This window comes from Ictalurus punctatus, chromosome 3, assembly GCF_001660625.3.
Source record: "Ictalurus punctatus breed USDA103 chromosome 3, Coco_2.0, whole genome shotgun sequence".
Taxonomy (NCBI): domain Eukaryota; kingdom Metazoa; phylum Chordata; class Actinopteri; order Siluriformes; family Ictaluridae; genus Ictalurus; species Ictalurus punctatus.
Genome location: NC_030418.2, coordinates 7,289,329 through 7,299,248, shown reverse-complemented (window position 1 = coordinate 7,299,248; position 9,920 = coordinate 7,289,329). Strand labels below are relative to the sequence as shown.

The 9,920-nt window shown below is 37.0% G+C and overlaps 1 long non-coding RNA gene across 1 annotated transcript; it reads left to right on the top strand.

The window, feature by feature from the left end:
- Positions 1-3,317: 3,317 nt before the first annotated feature.
- On the top strand, positions 3,318-6,829 carry LOC128632786 (uncharacterized). The gene is made up of 3 exons (XR_008396380.1): positions 3,318-3,618; positions 4,402-4,452; positions 6,655-6,829. It is a non-coding gene; the product is annotated as an uncharacterized LOC128632786 (long non-coding RNA).
- The last annotated feature ends 3,091 nt before the right edge of the window (positions 6,830-9,920 follow it).

Below are 9,920 nucleotides of genomic sequence, written 5' to 3'. Positions count from 1 at the left end.
ACCAACATATATAAACATGCCCCTAAAACACACACACGTGCGCACATTTTGCAGACCGTCATAACTAGTTCAGTGTTTCAGTGTTACCACGGAGACAGGTTTCCTAAGCATCTTATATTTTGAGCTTTGGAATGGCCTTACTGCAAGATGTACATCAACAGTGAAAGTAATGGCGCTCAGCCTTTAAAAAGCTTTAAGTTTATCTGTTTGGCTTTGCTAGTTTATCAAGGAAAGGATAGCTCTTCATCTCTCTATTTTCACAGATCTGCAGCCAGGCATAGACTGTCTATTAGGGAAGAGTCAAGCTGTCAGTAAACATGTACTTATTGCTTTATGTGTCAAAATACTGTAAGTAACTAATACAGGCTTTAAAAACACTATTGTTAAGAAAACAATGAGAAATTTATACAAAATATGCATAATTCACTATGTGAACACGTTATGCCAAGCATTAATGTGGGATATTTAGTAATATGTGTCTCTTAATGTCAAAATCCTGACATTCATTACATTTCAGAGACGTTAAGTTGCTCTGATGTATTAGATCCTATGTATAAATTCTGTCTGCTTATAGAGAAAATGAATATGTACTTTTAAGTTGCCTCTTAAACGGATATCTACTATATAGTTTAGTGTTTGTCTCTTTAGTGCCTCTGCAGAAAGAATCAGATATTTTCAAATGCCTGCCTGCCATTCCTAGCTGACTGCATGCAACAACAGCTATCCTTGAACATTTAATTCATTCCAAAGAATATATTGCAAAATAATACATTGTCAGCAATAAACATTCTCTCACATTCAACTGCTTTAATTTCCAGGAAATGTCTTAACATGTGTAAATATTTGTATTAATATAAAAACATTCAACAACTGGGACAGAAACTGAGCTATTTTCAGACATTTGATGAACAGAAATGGAATCCCTGAACAAAGGGGGGGTTCAATATCAAAAGTAACAGTCAGTATCTGTTGTACCCACCAGCTACTCTAAGTACTACAGTGCATCTCATCCTCATGCACGGCACCACCAAATGTGAGATGTTACTCCACTCTTCCACCAAGGCATTTGCAAGGTCTCGATCATGTCTGGGGGGGATACATAGTTATATGTAATTTTCCACTGCGAGCACGATCAGCTGTCCTTCCCATCTCCCTGTAGCACTGTCTTAGACATCTTACATTACAAACATTGCAGTTTATTGCTCTGGCCACATCTGCAGTCCGCAGGCCTATGACATGTTCACGCAGGTGAGCAGGCACCCTAGGCATCTTCCTTCTGGTGTTTTTCAGAGTTAGTAAGAAGGTCTCTTTAGTGTCCTAAATTACTGTAACTGTGATCTTAACTGCCTACCGCCTGTAAACTGTTTGTGTCTTAAGGACTGTTCCACAGGTGCATGTGCAATAATTGTTTATGGTTCATTGAACAAGCATGAAAAACATTGTTTAAGCCCTTTCCAGTAAAGATTTGTAAAGTTTATTTTGATTTTACAAAATTATTTTTTAAATACAGTCTCCTGAAAAAGAAGCATTTCTTTTTTTGCTAAATATGTATAGTTTTCTAAATAGTCCTGGAAATTTTTTTTAAGAGTGCCATTATTAACTCAATTTACTGCCAAAATTTCATTTTGTTGTTTGTTGCACAAACTCAACATAATATAACAAATATTTTGATATGACAGATAATATGACAAATTTAGTGGTTTAATAGCTCCAAAGACCTAGTTTTTAATCCAAATCGAATAATTATCATTAAAGAAACAAAAGAAATCCTTGTGTTATATAACTGAATATAAATGAAAATTCCACATTGCTCCAAATTCCGCCTCCAAACATTCAATATTCATGGAAAAAGAAAAGCAAATGTGTACTGACAGTGATGCACAACGGCATTGTGTTCATTATGAAAGAGGCATCTTTCTCCAGCTGGCAAGCACTGTCACTCAAGCATGGTATAATGGGAATTTCTACACAACACTTGTTCAGAATTGGCAGGAAACTGAGGTAAAGACTGACACGTTGAAGCTGGAGACATTTCAGGCTTCTATATTATGCTGTCTGCTCCAACCTCGAGTTTCTAGCCTTTATCTACTTTTAGATTGCACAAGCCTCAGGCATGATGAGTACAATAGAAATATTAAAAATAGCGGTGGACACATTAAAAAAAAAAAAAAAAACTATCAGAGATATGTCAAACATTTTTATTATTGGAAGTGAAGCCCAGTGGAAAGATGCTTTAACTCTGTGCCTCTGAAAGACATTTTATTTTATTTGATCTATTATTTATTTTGAAACTAAACTCATCTTTAAAAATAATATTAGCAATATCTACATGAAAGTGCAATGTATAGTCACTTCTAACAGAAGACCACTCTCCACTCAGAACTAAATTGGATTACTTTATTGTCTTCTTGGTCTACCTAAAAGCTGTAACAAGATCAACGGCAGAAAAAAAAAAAACTAGTAGCGGCATAGGGAATTGGAGGTAGGGAAACACTAAAATCAATATCGACAACATACAATGATAGATAGATAGATAGTCATCAAAAACTGACTACAAAAAAGGATATCTGTTAAAACATCATTATTTTAGACAAATGTATTTAATATTTCTCATTATGACCAACTTATCCTCCGCTTATACATAATTGTTATAATTAAATGATTTATTTTATTTGTCTTACATTATGGGTTTGTTTTATCTCACTTTCTTTATTTTTCATATTCTTTAATTAATGTGAATAATACAAAATGACTGGCTTCCACAATATTATCTCATTGGTATTCTTAGTCCTTGACTTATTGAATTAGCATGAGGGTGTGTTTTTGATAGAGACTCCAAAGCTCTTTTTTATTTATATGATTTGAAGTTCATCAAGTTAAGATTTACATTAGTTATTTTTCTTATGTGTAAATTTACACAGACCCAGGAGCACGAGTGGGATACGAAAGTTTTTCTGAATTTATTGGATTTTCATGAAAACCAAATTTGATGATAAAAAGCACTCTTACACACATAGGCATTTGTTTAATGTGATAACATTAAAACATGTCCCTGATGACAAGGGGAAAAAATAAGACACCTATAATGAATAGGCTTTTGGAATGCAGGTGATACTTTTCAAATTCCAACATTTTTCTGAGGTTGCTATTGTGATGTCCAATCAGTAGACTGCTTTTATTATTGTCACGTAAAGGAGGTGCTGACAAAAGCAAGTGCAGGTATGGCAGTTTAATGAAACAACATGTCCAAAGAATAAGGCAGAAGACAATAATTTTGAACAATACAGAGGTCAGGCAAACAGCACAAACAGGGCAGGGTAAAGAGACGGAGACGAAGTCATAAACATAAGCAAAGTGAAAACACCAGAATAAACAGCAATGAGCTAAAGCTTGGCAACAACCGCGACAACACAACTGTGTGTATACTTTGCAAAGACGGAATGCATAGAAGGTCCTTTTAAACTGTGGTACTGATTGTGCTGTGAATTGGATGCAGGTGTGCGTGATTAGAATGAAGGCGAGTGTTCTGAGAATTGCGGTCCATGGCAGCCATGTTTGTAGGCTGCAGTGAAGGATGGGAAATGTAGTCATTGTTTTGCTGTGATATGACAATGATGGGTAAGTTTGACCTTCAAATTGCTTGTTGTTTAATTTCACGAACATACCTTTTAACAGTCAGTATTTAATTCCAACTCAAAAATTTTATACTTCACCTTGGTGAAATTCCAGGATGATGCCTCTATAATTGAACTTGTGGGTTTTTTTTTATGTAAAACATAATAGCATAATATCTCTAGCCATCCAGTATTAAGGAGTATTTCTTGTACAAACACAAATGCAATCTGAAATGTAATTCAAGTTTTAACATCTTTTATTCCAAATATACCACATCAAGATTCAGAAAAAGAAAGGACCTTAATGGATTTTGTTGAACATACTTCTGCTTAGAGAGTGGTCATGCAATGTTTCTTTATTTAGGGGTGTGATAAAACTCTAGAACACAAACAAACACAGTAAGTAAAATACTCAACAGCAGTTCAAGATCAACATCAGAAAAACTAAACTTAGTAGAACTGTAAATGTGCAAACAGGCAGAATTTGTAGATTATATAAAACACAAGACAATTAATTAAGGTATAGCTTGTTTGTTGGCTGGTTGTGTATAGCTGTGTGTTATGGACACAACACAGTCGATTCATACTAATGGTATTCCATTGGTGCAAAAAAGTAAATCTTCTACTTTAACCATCTTACAATGCTGAATGCAAAATTTAGGTCAAAGTTAATACTGTCTGCAAAATGCTTTGCTGTAGTCTGCCCACTTAAAGAGGGAGCATGGGAATGCTTGTAGTCAATGATGTGTAAATTTGAACCTGGTTGCCTCCTCTGCCATCTTTCTAGTGAGCTGAGGAAGCCACTCAAAATGAGATGCTTTCGTTCATGTTGGGAAAGGTAATTAGTCATTTGGTTTAATCAGTGTGTGGTTGGAACATTGTCATTCAGTGCTTGGCTGCAAACCTGTCTCAGTAGAAGACCTACAGCATTATCTAAGAAAAGCTGAAGTCTGTTAAATTTTATTTTCCAATGTCCAGGTAATGTTAAATGTTTATACAACATGATGCAATGATTGCAAATTGATTTGAAAAATTGTGGAAAATTAAGATTAGTGTGGTTGAAAGATATAATATTTGTAGATTTATTGTATCTTTAGTCGTATAAATATCTACAAAATCTTTCTCACTCACTTGTGGTCTACCAATATTAACTAAGGCAGGGTTTCCCAAAATTTTTGGGCAGATGACCCCAAATGGACAAATTTTCTGTGACCCCAAACCTTGACCACTCTACTTTTGTTTTTGAGTTTTGAAAATTTTATTATGTTAGTAACATATGTATACAGTGCCCTCCAGTAATATTGGCACCCTTGCAAAATATGAGCCAAGACAGCTGTGAAAAATTGTTTTTATTGTTTAACCTTTTGATCTTTTGTTAAAAAAGTCACAAAAATCTGGATATCAAACAAGTGAAAACACAACACAGGTTATTTAAAAAATATATCTTTTTAATGTTAAATATAGGTGTCCAACAATTATTGGCTCCCCTATGAATTCATATGAGAAAAATATATTTGAAGTATATTCCCACTGATATTTAAACAGTTTTAGTACATCTGGGTGACAAGGAACAGGAAATTGTTCAACCATGACTTCCTGTTTCACAAGGGTATAAATATGAGGTAACACAGGCCAAATTCCCTTAGTCATTCAGAACAATGGGTAAGACCAAGGAATATAGCTGTGATGTGCGGCAAAATGTTGTTGAGTGTCACATCAGGGCAATAATTAAGAAGTTCCAGTCAACTGGAAATGTTATGAATTAACCTGTGTATCTATACTTATGTCTATATTGTCCATTTTGTGTCAACACACTGTGAAGATGATGATGATGATTCAAGTGGCTCAAAATATCTCTAAGGATCACAGCTGGAGAATTGCAGAAGTTACTTTTGGGGTCAGAAAGTCTCCAAAACCACAATCCGAAGTCACCTACATCACCACAAGTTGTTTGCAAGGGTTTCAAGAAAAAAGCCTCTACTCTTATTCAAAAACAAACTCAAGCATCTTCAGTTTGCCAGACAATACAGAAACTTCAAATGGGATCAGGGTCTATGGTCAGATGATACCAAAATAGAGCTTTTTTGCAATAAACACCAGAGGTGGTTTTTGGTGCACACAGAGAGGTAGCCATATGGAAAAGTACCTCATGCCCACGGTTAAATATTGTGGTAGCTCTTTAATGTTTTGGGTCTTATTTTCTGCCAGAGGACCTGGACATTTTGTTAGGATACATGGCATCATCATGGAATCTATCAAATATCAACAGATATTAACTGAAAACCTGACTGCTTCACAGAAAGCTTAAAATGGGCTGTGGTTGGATCTTCCAGCAGGACAATAAACCAAAACATACATCAAAAATCAACGCAAAAGTGGTTTACTGACCACAAAATCAAGGTCCTTCCATGCCCATCCCAGTCGCCTGAATTGAAACCCATAGAAACCTGTGGGTGTGAACTGAAGAGGAGAGCCCAACAGTGTGAACCTCGAAATTTTAAGGATTTGGAGAGATTCTGTACGGAGGAATGGTCTCAGATCCCTTGCCATGTATTCTCCAACCTTATCAGGCATTATTTGAGAAGACTCAGAGCTGTTATCTTGGCAAAGGGAGGTAGCACAAATATTGACTAAAAGGGTGCCAATAACTGTTGCACACCTATATTTAACAAATATATATATATATATTTTTGGAAACCTATGTTGCGGTTACAATTGTTTGATATCCATGAGAGCAGAGTATTTTTGTGAATTTTCTAAACAAAAGATCAAAAGTTTAAACAAATAAAGACAATTTTTCACAGACTTCTTTGCTCGTATTTACCAAGGGTGCCAGTATTAGTGGAGGGCACTCTGTGTGTGTGTGTGTGTGTGTGTGTGTGTGTGTGTGTGTGTGTGTGTGTGTGTGTGTGTGTGTGTGTGTGTGTGTGTGTGTGTGTGTGTGTGTGTGTGTGTATTATTCAACCGGAAGCCAGAAAAGGCGAGTGTTATGGAATGCACACCTTTAGGGAATTCTCCTAATGAATGTTCTCTGTTGCAGTGAGATGAGGCGAGGATAAGAGGGAGAGAGACACACACCTCGAAGAAGGGAGAGCCACGAGCATGATGTGAATGTGTTTTGTGTGTGTGCATGCATGTCTGAAGTAAAGAAAGTAAACGAACGCTGTGTTGTGGAAATTAGACAACACTCACAGACTCGTCCTCTGAAGGTAAAAAAAAAAAAAAAAAGGTTTATTACAGAAAGATGGTTAATACAGGATAGAATAACGCAGGCGGGTGCACAGTGGCTTAGTGGTTAGCATGTTTGCCTTATACTGCCAGAGTCGTGGGTTTGATTCCCACCGTGGCCTCTGTGTGCAGAGTTTGCATGTTCTCCCCATGCTGCGGGGGTTTCCTCCCCCAGTCCAAAGCCCGATGCTCCCTGGGAGAGGCTCCAGATTTCCCCTTGACCCTGAAGAGGATAAGCAGTACAGAAGATGGGTGGATGGAGAATAAAGCAGGATAGAATAATGTGTGTGCTCTGAAGCCCTTGTTCTAAAGATTACTTATATATATATATATATATATATATATATATATAAACGCAGAGGATCTTAGATGTTTAGACGAACCTTGAACAGAAGATCATGTTTGTGCCTCTGTAAGCAGATAAATATTCTGCGCTGATCTCAATGACATGACATGACCTTCTTAGGCGTTATCCTCACATAAGAATGAAATAGAACAAGAACAAACTTATTACAAAGTAAAAATGAGTAATTTCCCTCATGGCTGAAAAGCAGAAAAAGAAAAAAAAAGAGCAAGTTAAAGACTTTAGTTGTGTAAGCCTGCATCCGCCTTCCTTTTCCTTGCCCGACCTTAAAGTTCATCACAATTACATTTCTAAATACATTTTAAATGACAATATTTATACACCAAAAAAAAAAACTTTAAAAAGTTCTCAGCTTGTGAGCTTTATTCCAAATAATATTAGTTTAACATTATGCTAAACTGTCACAGCATTAACATCGTTAATATAAGCCAAAGCACTAACTGATTACTTTTTCATCCATTTGCTATGCGCTACAGCACACACAATTTTCCCCTCAACTACATCCGGAAAATTTTAAAATAATAAGAGGTTGAAGGGGTGGGGTTCAGACTGTTGGTGCTCAGACCATACGGTGCACACTGCATCAGATTGGTCTGCATGGCTGTCGTCCCAGAAGGAAGCCTCTTCTAAAGATGATGTACAAGAAAGCCCGCAAACAGTTTGCTGAAGACAAGCAGACTAAGGACATGGATTACTGGAACCATGTCCTGTGGACTGATGAGACCAAGATAAACTTATTTGGTTCAGATGGTGTCAAACGTGTGTGGCAGCAACCAGGTGAGGATTACAAAGACAAGTGTGTCTTGCCTATAGTCAAGCATGGTGGTGGGAGTGTCATGGTCTGGGGCTGCATGAGTGCTGCCGGCACTGGGGAGCTACAGTTCATTGAGGGACCCATGAATGCCAACATGTACTGTGACATACTGAAGCAGAGCATCATCCCCAGGGCAGTATTCCAGCATGATAACGACCTCAAGCACACCTCCAAGACGACCACTGCCTTGCTAAAGAAGCTGAGGGTGAAGGTGATGGACTGGCCAATCATGTCTCCAGACATAAACCTATTTAGCATCTGTGGGGCATCCTCAAACGGAAGGTGGAGGACCACAAGGTCTCTAACATCCACCAGCTCTGTGATGTCGTCATGGAGATGTGGAAGAGGACTCCAGTGGCAACCTGTGAAGCTCTGGTGAACTTCATGCCCAAGAGGGTTAAGGCAGTGCTGGATATTGACATTTTGGGCCCAACTTGGACATTTTCACTTAGGGGTGTACTCACTTTTGTTGCCAGACATTAATGGCTGTGTGTTGAGTTATTTTGAGGGGACAGAAATTTACACTGTTATACAAGCTGTACACTCACTACTTTACATTGTAGCAAAGTATCATTTCTTCAGTGTTGTCACATGAAAAGATATAATTAAATATTTACAAAAATGTGAGGGGTGTACTCACTTTTGTGAGATACTGTATATTTGTATATATTTATATGTATTTGAAGTATGTCCGTGGCAGTCATAATTGCTAAAAAGGAAAGAAAATTGCATCAGATTAAGAATAAACTATTACTGTAGCAGAGATTGCACTTTGTATCAATGTGGCAAAAGGTTTGAGTGGGTTGGTATACAGCGTACTGCCATAATCACTGATTAGGCTTCAGCTGAGTTATTACCAGAGAGAAAGGGCTTTCGAGGCACCTAGAAATAGCTAAAACATGAAGTATTAAGAACTGATTTTAGCAATATGCATAGAAATTGTATAAATTTGGATAAAATCGACTTAAAAAACATCCACACATATCTGGGGCCAGAACAAAATGTTGTTTAGTAGTAAGTGTTCTTCTAAGTGGCACTGGTTCCCAGCTTTGAGTTTCTAGTAAGGTGGAAAATTAAGAAAAGAATAAAGGCATGATTAACCCTGAATGTCCATTGTAATATAGTGCAGATTTACACAATATCCTTCATCTAGAGGACTGTACATGAGAGTGGCCGTGTCTAAAAGAAGTTGATTAAATATTCTTTTATTTTCTTTTTTTTTTTCTTCGATGTGTTTCAGACTGATGGCATTTAATGCCTAATGTAAAACATGACTCACAGAGGACTGATGCATTCCATGTTTATCTCCACTGAATAACTGAATTTGCTTCATGGCCAAGCAGTATTGCATTGTTTGAATGTTGTGTACATGAAGTGACTGCATCTCAGTACCTTTTTAAAAGCTGGCCAGCTACAGCTACAGTGCTGTGCCTGATTTCTTCTGTTTTTGTGTATATCTCATACTAAATAGTTTTAGATCTTCAAACAAAATACATTTTGTTGTATACAACACACAAAGGCAACCTGAGTAAACACACAATACAATTTTTATTTTTATATTTTTTATTGAAGCAAAAATAAAATTATCCAACACCTATCGCCAATGTGAAAAAATAATTGCCCCCTTAAACATAAAAACTGGTTGTGCCACCTTTAGCAGCAATAACTGCAACCAAATGCTTCTGATAACTGGAGATCAGTCTTTCACTTACTTCTAGGACTTGGATTTACTGGACTCCTATTCTTTGGATCATTGCCTTGCTGCATAATCCAGTTGTGCTTGAATTTCAACTCACCGACTGAAGACTGGACATTCTCCTTTAGGATTTTCTGGTAGAGCATTCATGTTTCCCTCAATTAATGCAAGCTGCCCAGGCCCTGAAACAGTAAAACATCCCCA